Consider the following 21,549-nt stretch of genomic DNA (forward strand, 5'->3'; position numbering starts at 1 on the left):
AAAAAGCCAGATACTGATGAGAACACACCGTGTAGTTCTATCTGTGCAAAGGACAAAAGCTGGTCACAGGAATCCTTGCTGTTAGAATCAGGAGAGTGGTCATCTTCATGGCGAAAGGCACGAGCGGCTGCCTGGGGATGTTCTCTTCCTGGACCCAGGTGCTGTTTACAGAGGTGAGTTTAATTTGAGAAGCTTCATCAAGCTATACAATTATTATTTGTCCATATTTCTGTATGTACAGTAGACTTAAAATGTTTTTATAAAAATACGAGCAAAAAGAAAAAAAGGAATGTGCCATTTGTTTGTCATCCATCAATCCCTGCATCCACAGAATAATGAAATCCTAAGTTCCAAGCTTCCACCTGAAGCTTACAGTCTCCAGAGGAGGCATGCAAGCACATTCCACAGGAGTCATATTTGAACATGGGGATCTTTTGTTCTGAGCAAAAAGTTCCGTGTGCATAATTTCAAGTGAGCGTTCTATAGAACAGCACTTGTCACTTGGGAAGACCGATATAAAAATAAATTCTAGGCCGGGTGAGGTGGTTCATTTCTGTAATCTCGGCACTTTGGGAGGCCAAGATGGAAGGATCACTTGAGGCCAGGAGTTCAAGACCTGGCCAACGTGGCAAAACCTCGTCTCTACTAAAAATACAAAAATATGGCCAGGTGCCTTGGCTCATGCCTGTAATCCCAGCATTTTGGGAGGCTGAGGCGGCCAGATCACCTGAGATCAGGAGTTCGAGACCAGCCTGGCCAACATGGTGAAACCCCAGCTCTACTAAAAATACAAAAATTATCTGGCTGTGGTGGTGCGTGCCTGTAATCCCAGCTACTCATGAGGTTGAGGTAGGAGAATCACTGGAACCCAGGAGGCAGAGGTTGCAGTGATCCGAGATTGCAGTGCTGCACTCCAGCCTGGGTGACAGAGTGAGACTCTGTCTGAAAAAATAAAATAAAAATACAAAAATTAGTGGGGCATAGTGGTGGGTGCCTGTAGTCCCAGCTACTCGGGAGGCTGAGGTGGAAGAATCACCAGAGCCTGGGAGGTCGAGGCCACAGTTGAGCATGCAGTGAGCACTGCACTACAGCTGGGGCAACAGAGTGAGGCCCTGTCTCAAAAAATAATAAAATATAACAAAATAAATCATAGGTTTGGTATAACATACTTAGCCCCTTCAATTTCAAGAAGAAATCTTGTTTCCACCCCCAAAGCAAGAAGGAAGAGAGGTGGAATCCCCTCATGGTGCACTTGTTGATGAATTTGTCCCCTGAGACAGCTAATCACGCTGGAGGCAGGCCTGCACCCCGGCCTCGCTCACCGCCCACAGTGTCGGGAGGGGGGACAATGCTGGAGTTGGGTTCTTACCCACCAGAGAGGCTCCTAGCCCCTTCTCAGACCAGACTGAGGCAGAATTCTCCTCTCTGCCTTCTAGAATGTCTCCTGACAGCTGCTCCTCTTGGGGAGGTTCTGGGCTTTGGAGAGAGCACCTGGAATCCCCCACTAGAAAAGCCCAAAAACTGAAAAATATTCATTACGTATCTTCAATAGAGAGTTCCTGAGGTCATCCAGCAGAGGGCGCGAGAGAAGAGCAGGCCAAAGCTGCAGAGCGTTGACCAAAGTCACATCCAGTAAACCAAAGGCCTCGCCCCACCAGGCATCTCCCCACGAGCGCGATCCCGCGGATTTCTCCCACAGAACACAGCCCCAGCCCTGCGCCTCCACGTGTGGCAGAGCAGGGAGAAGGCCCTGGGACATTTTCCTACTCAACAAATGTAAGCTGTCAATACATGATGGTCACTGTCTTGTGATAAGACTTGGAAGCTGCTTGGTATTGAGAGCACATCGGGGCTATCCACAAGGAGCCCCACAGTCTTGCACGGGCCCCATGTTCCTCTGCTCACTTCAGAGCGATCCTTCCTCTGTACCGCAGCTGCTCTTTTTCTCGTTCTTATTTTTTCTCCTTTGAGGGGAAGTAGAGGACTCCAGGGAGCAGTTAGTTGTACAGGACAACCCCAAATCCTACTCCTACAAGGCTTACTTTAGTAAAGCGAGTTGTTTTGATATAGTAGAATTAGTACTACCCCAACCAGTAGTCTTTGAATTGATCCCTTAACTGATGAAGGGATGATTTTAACACACATTTACAAAAGGAAGGAATTTTTTAAAAATAAAATGCTGTTTTCTAACTTTATTTTTTTTCTAACTCCTCTTTTTTCCGTCTGGAGGGCCTGTAGGATCTTCTCTGTATTCTTGGCGGCTGAACAGAGCGCTGGATGCTCTCTAGCATTAGATCCCCCTTCTGGAGCGAGGCACTCGCACCCCCGGCTGCTGGGAGAGCCATTGCTCGCAGCTCACAGCTGAGAACTTCTCTGGGCATTGACTATGCTGGCCGATACGAGGTTGTGGCGACTCTCTCTGGAGGCAGCTTGCAGCCGATGTCTGGACAATATGGAGGTAAAGGGGCCAGTCTACCTCAATTCAGGATGATGCTAAAGGGACATCCTAGCTCCAGAGCTCCCTGTGGGATCAGTGGAACCTCTATCTTGCCAGACAACACACACATCCCTGCCCTAGGCTATGTCCCCACCTCCCTCCTGAATTCCAGAGCAAGAACCAGGGTCAAGTCACAGCATAAATGAGGGGCAGCAACATGAGGAAAGGAATGATTTGATGATGGAGCTGCGGCCCACAGTCCCATGTCGCCATCACCCCCACACCAGCGCCCTTCCCTTAGAGTGCACTCAGAGGCACATGGGAGAGTGCCTTATGGTCACCTGACAGAGGAGGGGAAATGTTAAGCTTGGTGCAGGGGTAAGTGAGCTTGAAACGTGGGTGCAAAATAAAAACTGGCTGCAGATGTACTGCTGCCTCATTCAGGGTGGTGGTGAGAGATGGAGGTAAGGGGGAAGCTCTCCCAGTGGACAGGGCTTCAGGCAGTGTGGAAAGAGAAGTATCCTGAAATCAGAGTCCACATTGGCTCCTGGGCAGTCTTGTGTGACTTGATGGGTTGGTCAGGGCGTGGAAGGAGGAAGGTTGAGAATACAGAGACCTGGGGAAGAGACATGTGACTGTGTCTATAGGATTTGGCACCCAGTGAAGATCCTGGCACAGATGTTAATATCTGCCAGAGAGAAACAACCCAGAAAAGGCATGACACAGGCAAGGAGAGAGAACGACTCGGTCAGCTCCTGTCTGTTCGAGCCTCTGCCATCGGTTGTCCCAGTGCCGGCACAGCGGGCTCACAAAGGGAAAGGCCATTGGTGGCAGGGGTAGAGGCTCTGTGTGTGCCAGATAGAAGGGCTCCAACTCGCCAAGGCTGAGCCACTGCCACAGCCGAAGGGCCAATTTGCGAGCCACAGAAACCAAAACCGAACCTCTAATCTTTCAAAGTGACTGATGAAAGAGTTGGTGGCGAGCTGATGACACTGGATCCCTTCACTCTGGAAGCGGGAGCAATTCATCTTGCCTGGAGGCAACACACATTCTGCTTCCCTGCCTGTAGCGTGTTGGCCAGCACCACAATCCATCTTACAATATTTGATCCACCAACATGGAGCTCTGCTTACTTGCCACCACCTTAGATCAGGCAGCCCACTTCGCAGCAGAGGAGGGATACCAGGTCATGGGTCTAGTAGTCCTCTCTGCAGCACTCAGAAGCTGATGCCTGAGAAAGTGATGCCAGAGCCTTCTGAAGGCATCTCTGAGGCTCCAGCTTGGAGATGATGCCCTTCTGGTATAGGGTGGCATTTTCTGGGATGTAGTATATGCCCTGAATCAAAGACTATGGCATGGTACCATGTCCCCTATTGGTAGAGCCAAGGCATGGATGTAGGCGTGGCCCTACTCAGCATCACCTCCAGTGACCCAGGTGGGGATTCTGGGTGCTGTACTCTGCAGCTTTAGGTTCTGATGATGCAGAGCTGCACTGGCCAACACAGTAGCTACTATCCCAATGTAGCTAGTTATATTTAAATTAATTAAAACAAAGTCCAAAATTCACTTCATGTATTTGTTGATTTATTTATTTATTGAGACAGGCTCTCACTCTGTCACTCAGGCTGGAGTGCAGTAGTGTGATCACAGCTCACTGCAGCCTCAACCTCCTAGGCTCAGACAGTCCTCCCACCTCAGCCATGTCTGGCTTATTTTCTTTTTATTTTTTGTAGAGACAGAATTTCACTATGTTGCCCAGGCTGGTCTCAAATTCCTGGGCTCAAGCAATCCTCCCGCCTTGGCCACCCAAAGTGCTGAGATTACAGGCATGAGCCACCACACCTGATCTTAAAATTCACTCTCTGTGTCACACTAGCCAGATTTCAAGGGGCTTAGTGGCCACATATGATTATTAGCTACCATGTTGGGCAAATCAGATATAGAACATTTCCATCATCATAGAAAGTTCTATTAGACAGCACTAGTCTATAAAGTCTCAGTTCCTGGAGAGCGAATACTTCTTCCAGGAGAAACCGTACGAGTCTCACTACATTTAAGCTATTGCTGCTGCCTTGTCACTTTGGGTTCCTCTTGCCAAGAGACCAGCAGACAAGAAAAAGAGTCACTTTGCTGGCAGGCAAATTATCCTCATTCTCCGGGAGGAGGAAGGGCTGTTGTTGCAGAACAATAGGACAGGCCCCCACGTGATCGGTCAGAGCATCTCTTGGTTACCAACACCCTGCCCAATTTTGATGGAAATGAACAAATGCTGCAGCCATGCCTGAGAAAGACTGTGGCCAGAGCTCGGGCTCCTCAGGGAGGAAGGTCTGGATTACTCTCCCAGATAAGCCAGCTAGGCCAGCAGAGGCACTAGAGGCAAAAGGTGAGGGTATAAAGACGGAGTAAAATAGAAGAGAGATAATGAGAAACAGCTACAGCCTCAGGACTGAATGCAGTCATGGGGATTACAATGTATATCAGTATCCTTTCTGTTCTCTGTTTCTCCAAGAAAAATGCCCGACCACCATCCTAGATGACCTGTTCCCACAGAGGATAAACGTCTATTCAAAGCAACTGGATTCTAGTGGTGCTCAAGGGGTAGATGTGGTGGATGCTGTAAGGCACCCCTTTCAGGGCCCAAGACTCTTTCCCTGTTACCCAAAGTACTTGCTGCTGATGGTGAACCCCTAAGTCTCTCCGGGAATTGCCCTGGGCTGAAGAGAGATGCTTCGCCCAGGTTATACCCAGTCCCTGAAGGCAGCGTCCAAGCATTGGTCGATAAAGGGAGACGAAGTCTAGCCCTCTGCAAGATTTAGATACTCAGCCCTGGGGCATTTTCTTCTATAAATACTTTTTTTTCCCCCCCAGAATTATTCCTTCAGTGTTTTTTGGTTTCTCTTTCTGGGCTAGTATCTTGAATTAAATTTCTATGGCTCATCTCTATGGTCTGCGGTTTCTGTGGTTTTGCCCGAGGAACTGGAAGACTTTTGCTGCTTTAGCTTCTAGTCCCTGTATTGAATTTCATATTTCTCTAATCATTTTTTTTTTAATTTCCAAGAACTCTTTCTTATTTGAGCGTTCCTTTTATACACCAGATGCCGTCCTTGTTGAATTGATGTAATAGGTTTGTTTTCGAGTTCTTTTCTGTTCTCTAAATTACCTATGTTTCTTCCAGAATTCATTTTTTCTTAGTTTGTTTTGGCCCCTCTCATTCTTCGCACTGCTGATGTCTCCCTGGGTGCTATTGCGTAATCTCCTGACCAGCCTCTCTCCTGAGTGAAAGGCGTGACTGGCAACTGGGAATGCTAATTAGTAGATTTTGCTCGAGGACAATGTGATGAACAATTTCCATTTGTCCTTCCAGCCACCCTTCTCCCATTCCTGCCCCACCCCAGCCCATCTCTGTCCCCTGGTGCCAAATTATGTCCCATGAATGAGGCACCCTGGTGAGAGGGGTAAGGGAGGGAACAGATTGTGGACTGGATATTTCCTTTCCTACCTTCCCAGCTTCCTTCCTGCTGTGCCCCACAAGAGAAGGTGTCAGATCTTTTTGAGATGACTTTCTCCCCATCTGGTTTTTGCTAAATGCTCTCTGACTTTGTCTCTTCAAGCCAGGGTTTGTGACAGCCCCCGTGTTGCTGGCTTCAGGTTCCCACACAATCCTTTGCTCTTCCCAACCACACTCACTTTCCACATTAGGTCCTGTCTTACCCTGACTTCTCTAGAACGCAAAGCCCGAATGTGCTATTGTTAAACGGAGTTCGATCTCAGAGCAGAGGAATAAGAGAATGGGAAGAGGAGGGAGAGCTGTTCTAGGAGGTGTGAGGGGCGGGCTGCTGCTTAGTGCAGGCGATAGCTCAATGCAACAGGACTGTGCTCTGAGCTGCGCTGTAAGTAGGACAATCTGTGGCGGCGGGGGCGGGGAAGAGGCGAGAATTAATCCACCTGCTCTCATTTCTTATTTGTCAAAAATTAGCTCCACAAGGTATTAACTCCCCCATGTGGTGAGCCCTGGGCATGACTGCATGGTGTCCCGTAACTCAGCATGGATCCTCAGGACAGGACAGAAAAGTTGTGCTTCCAGGTAGTAGGGAGGTGCTGACGGATTGCACCAGTGTCGTGCTGGTAAACATTTGACAACTGGTTCTCCTATTCCTATCTACCTTAAATAATGAAGTTCAGAAAATATGATTAAGTATAGAGTTTATTTGATTGCAATGCTTGAGGATAGACACCCGAGGACACTGCCAGCCAACAAATGGGGTCAGCATTCCAAAGTGAAGAAGTTACAGTTTTACTTATAGAAACAGATACATTTTAGCAAGATCACAACATTTTACACATGAGACCACTGCATATGTTACAGCGATTTTTTTTTTTTTCTTTTTTAAACAGGGTCTCACTCAGTTGCCCAGGATGGAGTGCAGTGGTGAAATCTTGGCTCATTGCAACCTCTGCCTTCCAGGCTCATGCCATCCTCCCACCTCACCCTCCCAAGTAGCTGGATTACAAGCCTGCGGCAGCACATCTAGCTAATTTTTTTTTTTTTCTTTTTGTAGAGACGGGGTTTCACTGTGTTCCCAGGCTGGTCTCAAACCCCTGGGCTCAAGTGATCCACCCAACTCAGCCTCCCAAAGTTCTGGCATTGCAGGTGCGAACCACCATGCCTTACCTTTACTGCATTTTGATTGGTTACAGTTGCTACGTTCAGAGAAAGATTACTTTATTAACACATGAGTAGGGGCAATGATCTAAAGGGGCCTATCTCTGGTGCCATTTGGTCTTAATTATTTACAGAAAAAAAGGCAAAAGTTGCAGCTGTATACCCGTGACTCAAGTCACATGGCCACGTTCTTCTCAAGGCTCAGAATAATTTAAAGCTCCAACAGCTTTAAGTTGAATTACTTAATTTCACATTTCTATGGTATAAATATTCACCATAGCTGATGTCAAGCTACCAACATACCGACTCTGAAGATAACTTGAAAAGATGATTCAATAGATGTAAATAGCTCAAGAGCATGGCCGGGCATGGTGGCTCACGCCTGTAATCCCAGCACTTTGAGAGACTGAGACTGAGGTCAGGAGTTCGAGACCAGCCTGGCCAACATGGTGAAACCCTGTCTTTACTAAAAATACAAAAATTAGATGAGCATGGTGGCACACACCTGTAATCACAGCTACTTGGGAGGCTGAGGCAGAAGGATTGCTTGAACCCAGGAGGCGGAGATTCTAGTGAGCTGAGATTGTGCCACTGAAGTCCAGCCTGGGTGACAGAGCGAGACTCTGTGTCAAAACAAAACCAAAGGAAAACATAAATAAATACATTAAATAGCTCAAGAGCAAAAATAATAGTCAAATGTCATAAAATAGAGAGTGATCAGTTTCGAGTGTTTGTTATCTTCCTTTTTAATGTAATTTGCTTAATTATAAGTTTATATCACTTATTTTTTAATAATGGTTGTGTTTAGCTCTTGCAAGCTCATGAGGCCTGGCTACACACATTGCTGGATTGCACCAGCAAAAAAAAGCAGTTGATCACTGCAGCAGTGGCTGGCCCACAAGACAGGTGAGGCCCAATGGATCGGAATTGGTGCATCAGAGGAGTCTGGTAGATTACCTTGCAAATACACCCTCCTTACACTATCCTAACTTGAGTGTCAGGACCCTCGTGATACAATTGAGTAGGTGTGGGACTCTTGCTACACCCTCTTGTAGGGGAGGGAAAAATGGCTTCCCTTCACCCTTCTGGGTGCTTTGGCCAGGGTATTAATTAAATTGACATAAGACAGATTAACAGGAGAAAAACCATATTAATTACATACATACACCAGAGTCCAACAAAAATATGAGGGTCGAGGAAGGGCCAGGTGATTGCAGCTTATCTGGCATCCTGAGCTACAGAAGGAAATGGTGGCTTAGGTCTTCTGCGGTGTGGTAAAAGCAAATTATGGGAAGGCAAGGGAAGGAAATGTATGGTGAATAAAGCTTGTTATGCAGATGAAAAGTCTCTCGGGTAATAAACATTGACTCAGAGCAGTTCTCTTACTGACACAGGTACTTTTACTAATATATATTTCCCTTATAGATGTGGATTTTCTTTACAAAAGGGCAACTTTTCAAACTGGCTCCTGTGTCTGCAGTTTCCCAAAATAACCAGCTGAAAATATGCTGTGTGGCATGTTTTGGTCTCCCATAGTCATATTTTGGGGTGGTGTGTCCTGAACCCGAACACTCTGAAGACACCAGAGTCAGGAAGATTTTCTTTGAGAGATACCAACCTCCACTCAAGAGAACATACCCTTCCCTGTACATTCAACTTCTTTAGAGGCTTCTCAGCTTCTGATGGGAATTCTCCACATGCAAATAAGATCCCTGGGATGAGTTGTGCAAACATTCTGTCATTCCCACCATTTTCAGCCCATTCCTCACTCCCTCCAATGCCTGCCAACTCCAAACCTGGAGCCAGTCTTGGAATTCACACAGTATCTTAGCATCATCCGAGCTGCTCCATCCACTCTGTTTTGTCGGCCAACACGTTTCTCATACTATCTTTTTCCCAGAAATTTGTTAGGATCTCTCTTCTACTCATCCACAACCCTCAGGTCTCTTTATCTTTATGGGTTTACTTCTTTTGGCACTATTAAACTTTTATTTCCATTGGATTTTCAAAAAGCAGAAATGATGACAAATTTCTTTACAGATTTAATTGGCTTTTATTTGCAATTCATGAATTGGGGTGGCCTCCATCCTACAAAATAGAATGAGAGTTCCCACGGAGCAATGGCAGAACAGTGGGTTTTGTAAGTTGGAATAGGGAGACAGAACAATAGGAAAAAAACACTGACTGGTTATTGTCAGCTTACTTCAGGTTTTTTCGGATTACTTTTTTCTGTAAAGGTTAAAGCAAAGGGACCATTTTTATTACACTCACTCAGGTAGACTAGAATCTCCTGTTTTCAGTAAAAAGCTGGTCTGGTCTGTTTGGGGATCTATCTGCTTCCTTAAAGTTCTAGTTTGATTCTGTGGCATTTTGTGTGAGTGACTTTGTTTTGATTTTGTCTATTCTGCTGGGGCCTAGTACAGGGAGCTCAGTCTAAAGTGATGGACTCCCATAATATTTGTTTAACAGGATGTTAGGAGCCACAGGTCACTTGTTTTGTTTGGTTTTGTTTTGTTTTTTAAAGTCAGCAAAGGCTTATGTGTGATTAAGTAAAGCACAGGAATTAATTTCCATGAATGTGACTACTTAATTCTGTAATTATTTATAAGGGAGTTAAAAGTAAGTGAAAAACTTAGTGACAACCTTGAACTCCCAGATTACCACCTGTCTCTCAGCAAATTGCATTGTGAAAAACTTAAGTAAATGAAATCATCTCAGTACACTTAAAATCTTGAACACTGACTTGATTTCTGACCTAAGGAAACCCTCTACAGTCATATTTTGGTGTGATATATCCTGAGCCCCAACATGATGTTCATATTATCTACCTGTTAAACAGACTGAGAGTGCTTATGAAAGTGACATGAGATTCATTTGCATTGTTAGTACTTTAAAGTCTGTTGTATGAAAGGTATTAATTCAGGAGTGAGATTTAACAACTCATTTGTTCCCAGGGATTTATTGAGCATTTATTGTATACACAGCCCTGTGTAAACCAAAAATAAAATTAAGCCCCTCAACCAATTGAATGGACTTCCCCACCATTGGCCAAGGGCATTGCGGGTAAACCTGAAAAACAAGTTCAGGCCATGGTGGGAATGGGGGTCAGACATGCCTCATTATACCCTCCTCCTTCTGGAATTCAGGCAGAACTGACCAGCTTTAACATTAAAACAGACGTCTTAAGACTGACCAAACAGACTCTTCATAGTAATGCAATACATCACAAAATGACAGATCACAGGCCCTGAAAGAAATCAAAGTATTTTACCCTGAAATACATTTCTTTGACATCTGGCAAAGCTGTCTCTTTTGGGGGATATCTACATCCTGTAGAGAATCCCCCTTCCCTTTCCAGGTCTTTTCCTGATCCAGGAGAGACTAACTAGGAGTCTGGCGCCCAGAAATCTGATAAGAAATATTCACCACATCTTCTCTCCGAAGCCTACTACTTAAAGACTTCATCTTCATAATAAAAGCCTCGGTCTCCACAATCTCTTATCTTAACCCAGACATTCCTTTCTATTGATTCCAGGTCTTTACATAATAACTCAACTCTTTCAACCAATTACCAATCAGAAAACCTTTGAATCCACCTATAACCTGAAAGCTCCCCACCCCTCAAGTTTTCCCACCTTTCTGAACTGAACCAATCTACACCTTACACATTGATGTATAAGGTAATTGATGTCTGCTTGTAATTTCTGTACCCCTAAAATGTATAAAATCAAGCAGTAACCCAGTAACCCAACCATCTTGGGCGTGTGTTCTCAGGACTCCCTGGGGCTGTGTCAGGGACACATCCGCCATCGTGGCAAAATAAACATTTAAATTGATTAAAACTTGTCTCAGATATTTTTTGTTTTATACCTGTATTAGGACGTGACAAATTAAAAAGAAAAAAAAAACACTGAATTTCTGTCTATAAAATATATTTATTTTGAGTAAAGTGAGGTTATGTTAATTGGTACATATTACAAAGGATAATAATAAAATGGAAAATTGGTAAAATTTTAAAGAAAACATTATGAAGATATTACTAAAAGTTAATTGCCTCATGTTTTCATCCTGTTTTTGAGATCTAACCTTATCTTTGTGTTAGAGGTGTTACTGAGCACAGGTTCTTGGGCTCCCGTTATGTTAGAAATTGAGGTGAGGCCAGAAGAGTTTTTCCAGACAAGGCCTCATTGGAGCTTATGCCTGGACATAAGGGAGGCAATGAGAGAGAGAGAGAGAGATAGAGAGAGAGAGAGAGAGAGAGAGAGAGAGAGAGAGAGAGAGAGAGAGATTGAGAGAGACAGAGGGAGAATTCCCTGGCTGACTTTCTGACAAGAGCCCGTAGGGCTTTTATATTAGGCAAAGCACAGGAGTTGACAGCCAGAGTAGAGTATGCAGGTATGCATTATCTGGTTGCTATGGTTATCCTGAGTAATGGGCCCCCTGCTGGTCTGGCAGAAGTAACAATTCCCTGGAGCAATGATTCACCCAATGATTCTAAAGAAAGTGGCTTCTTTTCTATAGATAAAGGATTCTCTTAGTGGAGTGAAAGATCAGACAGATAAAGGTCAGCGGGTAGAGCTAAGTCCTCATGATCTCTGGAGGAGTTACTCCAGGGATACTTACATTGTTTATGAAAGCTCTTTTTCTTCCTTGGGACTTAGGTAATATCTTCAAATTATCTTGTCTTTAAAATTTGTGTATCTGGAAGGAACCTGAAAAATCCATCTCGTCCAAGTCCTCTATCACTGTGACTCAGAGTGATGGAGTGGCTTACGTGGCATCCCACGGGAGCTGCTTCCAGACCCTGCCTCCTGCCTGTCCCCTTCCACTGACTCCTGGTGCATAGACTTTGAAGATCATTCAAGAGTTTTGCAGAAGCTGCTGAATGAAAATATATTATTGCCTCCTTGTTTATCTGCTCTTGTGTTAAGGAAAATTGAGAAAATGAGTTTGGAAATTTGAAAATGCAATAAAGTAGCTAGATGCTGGCAACACACAAAAAGGTAGGAGCTATGATCCTAGCATTGGTCACAGTGAATGCACTATTCATTTTAACAGAAAAATTATATGCTAGCATCTATGAAAACACATGAGTTTAGGTTCTCTTACCAGTTCATGGATGGTTTTCAGTGCATTCATAACCATGTATTCTCTTGAGATAAATGTTTTAAAAAATTTAAGTCATTAAAAATATTAAAACCTTTCCTTTTTCCTCTCATTATTCCCAAATCTCAATAAACCATTGCTTTGTGTGAAGGAAACTCAAAACAGAGAAATGGGTGTGTCTTCCTAAAACTTTTTCAGATGGAGTGCCAGTGTTTTGTGGAAATGGGGTTATAAGTGCCTTGTCTGGGTTTCTTAGTTCCAAGCATCATCTACATATTACTCCAAACACAATCTGTATCCTTGCAATGAGTTTATGATGTTCATTGTCCTCGTTAAACCACTATTACAAAATTATAACTGAGAGAGTAAAAGAGACCTGACCTAACCAACCATATCTTGCTTCTAACCTCCAAGCTGCCCTTGTTTATTCCTGGGCATAGGCCAAAATAACTTTGGGAGAAACTTTGTTTCTAGTTCATAGTTTAAAACAAAGATGATAACAGCCCTTTCCCCAAACAAACCTCTTTCTTGCCTGGAGACTAGACTGCCTTTGTAAGACTAAAAAATTAGCCAAAATATTAGAAATTATGGGTTAGGAGTCATGCAGCTCAAGGCTACAAGATTCTCACACTCTCCAAATTGCTCCTGGAGATAACCTTGAAGCAGCTACGTTGTCTGGGATAAATACCAGTGGTTCGTCATCTGGCGCCAAGAAAATGTAGGACAGGGACACACACGAGGAGTTTAGGAGCAAAGGTTTAACAGGCAAAAGAAAGAGAAAGAAACAGAAAGGAACATAGCTCTCTCTCTAGCGAGAAAGAGGGGACTTCCTAGAGGAAAAGGCAGGCTGGCGGTGGATGTGCTGGATTTTATAGTCATGCGTCTAATTTACATAGGGCTCACAGACTGATTCCATCAGCTATGACATTTACACAGTATGGGAAGAAGGCTGGCCACCCCACACTAATCTTATTATGCAAATAAACTTTCCCCTCGGCCGGCACCGTCTTGTCTGCTCCTTACTGTACACGTGGCTGACAAAGAGAAGGAAGAGGGAGCCACCATCTTGAACATGATTGGCACAACTGCTGGCATCTATGTCTGCTCTTTTTGTTGATTTTACAGGCTGCTCTTTGTTAGAAAGGAAAATAATTTGGGGCAGCTTTTCATTAAAAGGAAAACCTTACCAAGGCCTTCTGTACCCTCACTTATTTTGCAGACGCTGCACTTGATGGATCAGCAGCCAGATCAATAAACTGGCCCATCTGATCTTGTGGTCTACACCCAGGAACTGACTCAGCACAGGAGGACAGCTTCGACTCCCTATGATTTCATCTCTGACCCAACCAATCAGCACTCCTGACTCACTGGCTCCACCACCCACCAACTTATCCTTAAAAACTGTTATCCCTGAATGCTCAGGGAGACTGATTTGAGTAATAATAAAATTCTGGTCTCCCAAACAGCTGGCTCTGCGTGAATTACTTGTTCTCTATTGCAGTTCCCCTATCTTGATAAGTTGGCTCTCTAGGCAGCGGGCAAGGAGAACCTTTTGGGCAGTTATAGTCAACACTGACTCTAGATCTCACAGGCAGTCAGAAGTAGAACCAAAGATTCTGACATCAGAACTTACATCCTTAAACCTATGCAAAAATGCTGGGTGAAAGAACCAATAGTTCTGGGTGGTACGCTTTCTTTGGGAGGAAGTAGAAGATGGATCATCGGAATTTGCATGGTGGTAAACCTGGATGGGAATTTGGGAGGAGTCCCGATTTGAGAGTAGCTCAAGCTAGGACTGAGAAATAATACATGATGCAAATGCCAGAAGGGAAGATTGGAGTCAAGTCTGGAGATCCTTCAATGCCAATCATATTCATTAGCAAGTGGGTTAGCGCTTTTCACAGAGATCCAAATATTGCAATCTAAATATATTAGGGGGTTATTCTGTTTCAGAAAAGAAGCCAGGAAGTCAGCTCTCCAGGGCTTCAGGGACCCAGAGTCTTGCTGCTTTTCCATCCTCAGGGTCACAGATTAGCACAGGAGCTCCAGTCATCTTTGAAGATGCCTTTGAAAAAGTATAACAGTGAAAAAATTATGACAGTGAAAGATCTGACCTAACCAACCCTCAGCTTGCCTTTAACCTCCAAACTGTCCTTAATCCCTGGGCCTGGGCCAAACCAACTTTGGGAGACATTTAGTTTACAGTTTAATGATAATACCCCTTTCCAAAACTAAACTGCCTTTGGGAAGCTAATGAAAGAATCAGATTAGGAGAAAGAGGAGCCTGGATTCTGCTAATGTGTAGACATAAATGATTATCAGCCATTTTTCTGGAGGTGACAAGATTTGCAACTTCCCCAATTATTCCTGCAGATAACATCATTATTGTAGAACCTAAGACTGGCCTTTTGAGATATCTTTTTAGTTTTTTGCATTTCTGATGATGATGGCTCCACCTGAACCTGCCAAACATCCTGTGACGTCACTCAGAAGAGGACCACTTTCCACACCCCTATTCTCTTGCCTGCTAGACTTTCAGGGAGATTGGGTTGAGTAATAACTCCATCTCCCACGTGGCATGGCTGGCCTTTTGTCTTTCTTTATTGCAATGCCGTGGTCTCAGTGAGTTTGTCTGTGTCGTGGGCAGAATGAACCCATGGGGCAGTTACATCTTGTCTGTGTTCTAGGTCCAGTTCGAGAAGGGAAGAGTGAAAGGGTACTAGGTCATATCCCTCCAGCTGAGTCAGCTCTGCTAAAACAGCTTATTATGGGAGTCTTGGTGACTTTGTCTTGTTAAAAGAAAAACTTCAGCCGAATTAAATTTAAAGGAGTTTAATTGAGCAATGAATGATTCATGAATTGGGCAGCCCCCAGAATCACAGCAGATTCAGAGAGAGTCCAAGGATGCCTTGTGGTCAGAACAAATTTATAGACCAAAAAAGTAAAGTGAGGTACAGAAATTGGAAGTGAGGTACAGAAATACTTGGATTGGTTACAACACGGCGTTTGCCTTATTTGAACACAGTTTGAACACTCAGCAGTGTGTGACTGGTTGAAGTACTGCCGCTGGGATTGGCCAAGACTCATTGATTGTTACAGGTGCATACTCCTAAGTTAGGGTGCCAACCTCGTCTACCTAAGTAAGTTAGGTTGGAGTTCATCCACAAGGTCTCAAATGTACAAGTACGGAGTCCTTCTCAGGCCATATTTAGTTTGCTTTAACAGTCTACATCTCATAGGTCACCCCTGGCTGCAAGGGAGGCTGGAAAATGTCATCTTTTAACTGAACATTGCTTCCTAGAACAAACTTAGTGTTCTAAGGCAGAAATGAAGAAAGGTTGTTGGATAGGTGATGTCAATTTCTCTAGCCTGAAGAGTGTAGACTATTTTCTTAGGCCATGGGAAATCGTTGGACAATTTTGAGGAGAAGGGTGATGGAGTCAAGAAGATGAAATTGACAGAAGTGTGTGAAAGCAAATAGATCAAGCAGAGGACGATGTGCATGGATATGCACAGAAAGTGGAAGAATAGTCCAACGTACTCATAACCATCTGGAAACCTGAGGCATTTGGATGGCCCAGCTTCAAGAAATACCTTTCCCAAGACAGGTGCGGTGGCTCATGCCCATAATCCCAGCAACTAAGGAGGCAAGAAAATCACTTGAAACCAGGAGTTCAAGAACAGCCTGGGCAACATAATGAGATGCCCATCTCTAGTAAAAATAAAAATTTAAAAACTAGCCAGGTGTGATGGCATGCACTTGTTGTCCCAGCTACTCAGGAGGCTGAGGCAGGAGGATCACTTGAGCCCGGGAGTTCAAGGCTGCAGTGAGTTATGCTTGTGCCACTGTAGTCTAGCCCGGGCAACAGAGCAAGACCCCTTCTCTAAAATAAATAAAATTAAAATTTTTAAAAAGAAATACCTTTTCTGCAGCACTAGAAGTTGCAGGCCTGAAAGCTAACTGAATCTTTTTAGATTCAGTATGAAAATTGATGTCAGCTTTCGTGCAATTAGCAACTTTATCAAATGCTATTCCTTCTAGAAAGCTACTCTAAAGCATTTTCTCTTCTGCCCTTTGCATTCATTTTAACACTAATATAACATTTTGTAATTGAATAATATTTCAAATCATCTTAAATTTGAATTGGGCTTGGAAATTCTGTCATCCTTAGGATGTCAGCACCAAGTTTTATTGAATTTATAGTCACAATCGAATGGGCATTTATTTTTTTATTTTTCAAGATGGAGTCTTGCTCTGTCTCCCAGGCTGGAGTGCAGTGACACGATCTCAGCTCCCTGCAACCTCCACCTGCCAAGTTCAAGCAATTCTCCTGCCTCAGCCTCCCAAGTAGCTGAGACTGCAGGTGTGCACCACCTGTAGTAATTGCTTGTATTTTTAGTAGAGATGGGGTTTCACCATGTTGGCCAGGCTGGTCTCGAACTCCTGACCTCAAATGATTCGCCCGCCTCACCCTCCCAAAATGCTGGGATTATAAGCATGAGCCACTGCGCCTGGCCTCAAATAGGCATTTATATCAGTGAGATGTTCATGAGCTTTATAACTCAAAAAACAAAGCCCAAATACACAAAATAAACTCAGCAATAATAAATAAAGAATATGAGCTAGTGTGCACATAGCGTATAATAATCATGATAGAATCATTGTTGATCTGATGTGACTTTTGATTATAGCCATTGTAATGCTTGTGAACTTCTTTTAATGGATACCTGGATTGGGAACACTGAGATTTCTGAGATATTTCAGAGACAAGGGGATGGAATATTTGAAATTAGAATTGTTCTGTAAATGGCATCGACTTCCTGCCTTGGTTATCCACACTATGAATATTAAAAATCATAAGGTTTATGTTTGAACTACAAGCATTTTCTTTTAAAAAGGGACACATAAATGGTGTGATCTATCTTGTTGTCATCTTCCTAAAAGTTGAAAGACTGCTGTTATTGCAAGGAATGGCTTGAGATGGCCAGTTTCCAGGCCACAAAACCCTCTGAAGACTTTCAGGGACCGAGCTACAGAAAAACAGGCACTTCTATGTCAGCTGCTTAGAGAATGCTAAAGAATACATACATCCATGAGATACATTCTTGTTTACCACTGACTTGTTCTCTTACCTTAGTAGGACATACTTGCTTTAAAGCCCATAAATATATATTATCTTTAGTGGTTTAAAACTAGTTTTCAGGTGGGCATGGTGGCTCACACCTATAATCCTGAGGCAGGAGGATCTCTTGAGTCCACGAGTTCGAGACCAACCTGGGCAATATAGCAAAGCCCCATCTCTACGAAAAATACAAAAATTACCTGGGTATGACGGTGTGCACCAGTCGTCTCAGCTACTTCGGAGGCTATGGCAGGAAAATTACTTGAGCCCAGGAAGTGGAGGCTACAGAGCCATGATCGTACCACTGCACTCCAGCCTAGGTGACAAAACAAGACCCTGTCTCAAAACAGGACAAAACAAAACAAAACAAAAAGCCTCGTTCTCTTATGAAAAAAATGAGATTCTACTTCTGAAATGCAGATGCTAAAAACTGATGCTGTCAGGGCAGGAAGTGTCTCTTTTTGTAGAAGAGTTTCATTTTAAAACATAATTTCCCATCCCAAAGTCTGCACGACTTGCAGAGGAAGGAAAGCATCACATGACCATATAATTCCATGTGACTGTAGAGTATTAGCAATTCCATAAGCACCTGTTTTTTAGGAATCACATGGGAAGTTTCTCTCTCTCTTAATGTGCTACACAAAGCTGTATCCCCTTAATTTTGTCCTTCAGTCAAGAATTTACTCTCCAAAGGATATCAAATTTTTTGCTGTCATAGCAACTCTTTCTGGCATCTGAACCCACACCAGCTTATGCAGCCCAACTCTTTGATGGAGTCTAGTGGCTACTGCATGCACCATCCAATAATGTCAGCAATTGTTCCACCAGTAGATGCCCCAGCCATTTGGGTCATCTCTTCAGTGGTATGTTTGAAAAATATTCTTGACAGATCTCATTTCCTTTGTACAAAATTGTAAGCAGGAGTTTTTCTTGGTCCACACAGAAAGGTAGGAAGTTACAAAATAGAGATGATTTCAGTTCATTACTTCAAATCATACCGCATTTACTTGTGGGGAAGAATTTTGGTTTGAGTTGGGCACTTTGGCCTCTTTAATTCGCTAATTACCAGTATTAAATGTTTCTCTTTGATAGTGAATTTCTGGCAAAGCATCTGTTTTCATTCTGTGAACTATTGAGGATTATAAATTCTGAAATCTCCGCAGATGGGTTAATGATGTGCTAAACACAGTTTCACAGGGAGACAGATGGAGGCAGTTCCACAGCACAAGCAGCTGGGGATGCAAGGGTCTGGACTGCAGGGCCTGGTCCAGGGGACTTACCAGAAATCACAACAATAAAAAACAATACATCTTCATTGGAGTTTGACAGTGATTGTTATTCTTTCTAACAGAGCGATAACCTGACTTGCCTACAAAAAAGTGCGTTGTCAAGAACAAATCTAGCAGAGGTTGGGTGAATATTTGGTGGCCGACTGTCAAGGTCTCCTCTGGCTTTGCTCTGCCCATCCCCCGTCACATTTCTGCAAATTTTCCCTGCAGGATGTCTTGTTCTTAAGGAATTCAGGTGTCACAGGCAGCATCCTTTAGCTTCCTTGTAATATCAACGGATCCCTCCATAATGCCACCCCAAAGGGAAACTGGGGTGCTCACCATACATTAGAGAGAGGTAGTTCTAACACAAGTTTCCTAATCTTCCTTCCAGCCAGATGGCTGCCCCCTAGGCCCCACCTATATGGAAATTTTGGATCAGTTGCTGTTTAGAGGATTAAGTTTATCCCAAACAGACAGAGAGGCTTCTCCCTACATCACAACAAAGCTGGAGAGTGAACCAGCACAAGGACCAGCCCCCCGTCAGACATCTGGACAGCAGGAAGTCTGCTCCTCTTTGGAAACCCAGAGAGAGCCAACCAGCCTTTGAGAGCTTTATGAAGGCGAGAGCTGTTGTGTGGAGTGTGAGGAGCAACACTGTCTGACTCTGCCAAAACACCTAAAGGAAAGGTCTGCCTCTGGCCAGGGGTAGGTACCAGGCAGAGCCATAGTCAGCCAAGCCACACAGCCTCCGACTTCAGCCTCCAGAGGCAGGCACCCAGTGGAATTCCTTGCCAACCCTCACCACAGTAAGTGGTGACGGGAGATCTGGTTGTCTTACCTGCAGTGCACACTTTGGAGAACAATAGGAGTAAAGTACGCAGGAAGAACCCCAGACTTAGCACATGCTACCTGGGCGCTGATCCTGAGACAGGGTAGAGACAGAATTTGGGCCCCACTCACTTGTCTCTCACTGAGGATCTCTACCACGAGCTGGTGACTAGGAGGCCCCAGGGCTGGAGGGGATCCCAGCGAGGCCATCCAGACCTTGCCCCATAAATCTTGCTCAAGGTGCCATACCTATTGATTGAGGAAACTTGAGGAAGCTAAAATAAGCAGCTCCCACCTTAAATCTTACTCAAAGAGGTTAACCCTAATGCCTGCATGCCCACAAGGCCAGAAGAAAAAGTGATTCTTAACCTTAGCTTCATTATAGCACCAAAAATCACACCCGGGTAGAGACTGAACATCCGAATGAGACGTGACACAGGAAGAAGCGTGTTATCATCTGCACAGGTGCTAAGCGTTCCCGCCTATACATGTCTAACGTCACTCCTTTCCTGCTGTTGCCCCTGTAAAAATGCCTTTCCAATGCCCTCCAGGGAGCCAGCTAGGGAATCTTTTCCCTGCGCTGCCTCCCTTATGCCTGGGCACAGTCTCATAAAGCCTTGTCTGGGAAAACTCTTTTGGCCTCATGACAATTCCTATTTGCATTGAGAGCCCAAGAATCCGTGGTGGGTAACAATCTGACCCAGCCACCATGCCAGGCATGGGAATACAGCTATGAATGGAAACAGTCCCTGAGCTCAAGGAGCTCATAGGTGGAAAAGGAAGGGAAGCACTGAACAGTGTGGTCAACCAAGACAGGCAAAGCCTCGGTGGGAGTGCTTAGCAGGGGCTCTGCAAGAAGACACTGTGGGCCACATTCTCTTGGCCCACCTGGTGCTCACCTCCAGTTGGTGGGTAATTTCTATGCACACTGGGGACTTGCTACTTCAAGAATCTGCCAGTCTCTCCCTTCTTCTCTATAGGAGGACTGCAGGCAGGCCAGGAAGTGTTGAGCACTTAAGGCCCCCGAGACAACATTCAACCAGTTGGTGACTACATGCCGTGGCTTCCTCCCCACTCTCTGGGGCAATCCTCAGGTGTGCTCCACCGTCTCCCAGAGGTCCCTGGTAGGAGTGAGCCCAGTGGCCCTCTACGGTAACTCACTCATGGGCATACCCTTTATTGACTTCCCTGCCTCACTTCCCCACTCTTCACAGGGCTTTCTGGGTTACCTCCCAAGTAAACCACTTGGCTCAAACCCCTGTCTCAGGCTCTGCTTTGAAGGAGAGCCCAGGCAAAGAGGAATCTGGGATATTACATGGCACTTTTGTGCAAATTAGAAGATGGTCCCTTTCCCCATGCCCCCTGGAGGAGGCAGCCCGGGGCAGAGTGCATCCAGCAGAGAGTGACCCAGCCTGGATGTAACCATCTTTCTCCAGCTGCCTGTAGGACAAGCACCTTTCAAATAGTGCTTGTGGGGGTTCTCTGACACTTCCTGATAGCCAGGACTCAGCAAACACATCCCTCGTTTCCCTGAGATATGAAGCACAGATACGTGGTCTCCTATGCAAACTACTTAGGCCAGATAAGTATCAGAAATTGAACAGTTCATATCCCATATTTGACGTATCACCCCCAGAAGAATCTGGGACCACACTCCCAGTTTAATCAATCAGTTTAAAATTTCTAGGACAGGCATGGTAGCTCACGCCTGTGATCTCAGCACTTTGGGAGGCTGAGGCAGGAGGATCACTTGAGCCCAAGAGTTCAAGACCAACCTGGGCAACATAAGGAGACCCAGTCTACAAAAATTAAAATTAAAAAAATGTAAAAATAAAATGAAATACAATTTCTGCTTCTGCATGTTTAACATAAGGAGTTTACCCCAACTCTCCAAAAACTGTTGGTTCTCAGAAGATTTCAAACTGTAGACAAGGAATTGTGTGCTGTTTGATGTCCTGTCCATTCAAATAGTATGACTCCAAGGCCCACTTCATGCCCCTCCTCTTTCACGACCTCTTCTCTGAATTGTGAAGGACTCACGGGGCTCACCATCTATACCATAAAATACAGCACCACCAATGCAGTACTCCTCTCTATTTTCTCATAGATTTTCATGCATTC

General features: G+C 44.5%; 1 long non-coding RNA gene across 1 annotated transcript; it reads left to right on the forward strand.

The window, feature by feature from the left end:
- Window positions 1-12,634: 12,634 nt before the first annotated feature.
- Window positions 12,635-13,669, forward strand: LOC135965361 (uncharacterized). The gene is made up of 2 exons (XR_010578233.1): window positions 12,635-13,305; window positions 13,426-13,669. It is a non-coding gene; the product is annotated as an uncharacterized lncRNA (long non-coding RNA).
- The last annotated feature ends 7,880 nt before the right edge of the window (window positions 13,670-21,549 follow it).

Source organism: Macaca fascicularis, chromosome 10 (genome assembly GCF_037993035.2).
Source record: "Macaca fascicularis isolate 582-1 chromosome 10, T2T-MFA8v1.1".
Classification (NCBI taxonomy): domain Eukaryota; kingdom Metazoa; phylum Chordata; class Mammalia; order Primates; family Cercopithecidae; genus Macaca; species Macaca fascicularis.